Genomic DNA, 1,894 nt, shown 5'->3' on the forward strand with positions numbered 1-1,894 from the left:
AATATGTCTTCGCCTAGCATGGCTCAAAGATACTTATTTCATTAAATCTGTGTGACCAAGTCAAACCTTAAATGCAAGAAAGTCTTAAAATTTATATTTCTTAAAGAAAATAGGCCGAAATGTTCAGTCTATGATGCTATGAGGTTTATAAATAAATTATAATATGATTGCACTGATGATATTTGTTATTTTTATAACCTCTACAGGACAGGGTGTTGTTTAAAAGCCAATATGAGGGAGATGTGCGAGTCCTGAAATACGACTCTTGCCCTGTTTTGAAGACCTCAGACCACCGACCCGTTTTTGGTATCTTTGAAGTAAAGCTCAGACCTGGTTCAGATAAGTAAGTCATGATTTCCTCCATGTTGTTGGTATGATCCTTTCAGTAGCCGCCATTACTACATGGGCCTTATAGCCAGAGCTCACACTTTGGGGCAGGTGGCTGTATACCTGGGTGACAGTACTGGAGTAATCTAGGATGTGAAACAAAACAATTATTTTTGTGGTTACCTGCTAACATTATCATATGTCTTACATCAATGTATTTCTCATTCCAGCATCCCATTGGCTGGTGGACGCTTTGACCGCAAGATCTATTTGAAGGGCATTAGGAGGTTAGGACAAAAAAAGTAGCTGCGTCTGTTCATGTCCTTACAGCACATAAGGTGAGAGCATTGTACTTGTCTATTATGTTTGCTGTGAGAATGTTCTTCCATCTCTTAAGTCTTCCTCTGTATCAGTAATTTATTTTATCAACCAACATAAAGAAATTGTAAATAAGTCATTCTATCTTCTAGTTCAATTTTCTTGTATTCAGATATTTATTTAATTTCTAAATGAAGGTTTTGGGTTTTAGAAGAAAACTGTAAGCATGTATGTAGTATAATAGATTGGTGGGAATTCATTAAGACTGACGTTTCATACACCGGTCTTAATATAAAAAAACGGAGTAAAATGTGCCTAATTTATTAGAAGGCCCACACCTTATTAACTAATAATCCATGTTATTATGATAAATGTGTCGGCCGCTGGTGGTTCTGCTGCTTCAGCTACTCTCTGTCCACTTTTTTAGAAAAGTGCCGTAAGCGGCAGAAACTACATGATAGATACAAGGAAAATTGTTATTGATGTAAGACATTACTTGGCATCTTGCAGGACTCCTAAGGAACATTTACCATCTCAGGTGCATAAAACAATGATTCCACCTTTGTGAACATCAGGAAGTTCCTGTAACATCCTGAACAGCGCAGCTTTAGATCAAAGCCATTGCTTGGATCAACCATCTTCAAGGTTTGTAGCGTAACCCCTAGGATCAAATAGGAAAATCCACAATAAAACCTCTTCTAGATTTTGTGACTGCCAAGAAACACACATTAGTAGAGCATTAATAGCAAATATTTCTCTTGCAGCATAAACATCAATTCCGCAGTATATCTGGCGAGAACTGCGCTCCCTGTGACCGGAGGAGCCGCCATCGTTGCTGATAGAAAGGTAAGTTCCTCTAGATATGTCCCCTCTATATTTGGTAAGCAGCCTGAATAATGAATATCTAATAGGCTTGTGTGCTTCTCCCCCCAGAAAAAGTCAGCAGATACAAACAGACCATCAACATCAATGCCAATAACAACCGAGGGCAGAACCCGCCATCTTACAAGTATTCCAATGGCGAGACTTAAAATTTTCTACATCTGTCAAGGAAGAGACATCAGTGTGGTTACCGGTGCATCAATGTTACCCAGAAGACCAGGCCCAGAACAGGAGAACATGTCATCTCTTCCTGTGTCTCTGGAATACAGATTTCCCACCACTTACTGATACTACATTATATACTGTGACATCTTCCATTGTTTTTGCTGGATCTTGTATAACATCATCTTTACCATTATATATTTTG

The 1,894-nt window shown here is 38.5% G+C and overlaps 1 long non-coding RNA gene across 1 annotated transcript; it reads left to right on the plus strand.

The window, feature by feature from the left end:
* The first annotated feature begins 211 nt into the window (after nucleotides 1-211).
* LOC142657307 (uncharacterized) lies at nucleotides 212-1,217 on the plus strand. The gene is made up of 3 exons (XR_012849892.1): nucleotides 212-343; nucleotides 558-665; nucleotides 1,156-1,217. It is a non-coding gene; the product is annotated as an uncharacterized LOC142657307 (long non-coding RNA).
* Nucleotides 1,218-1,894: the final 677 nt, after the last annotated feature.

The sequence above is a fragment of the Rhinoderma darwinii genome, chromosome 7 (assembly GCF_050947455.1).
Source record: "Rhinoderma darwinii isolate aRhiDar2 chromosome 7, aRhiDar2.hap1, whole genome shotgun sequence".
Classification (NCBI taxonomy): Eukaryota; Metazoa; Chordata; class Amphibia; order Anura; family Rhinodermatidae; genus Rhinoderma; species Rhinoderma darwinii.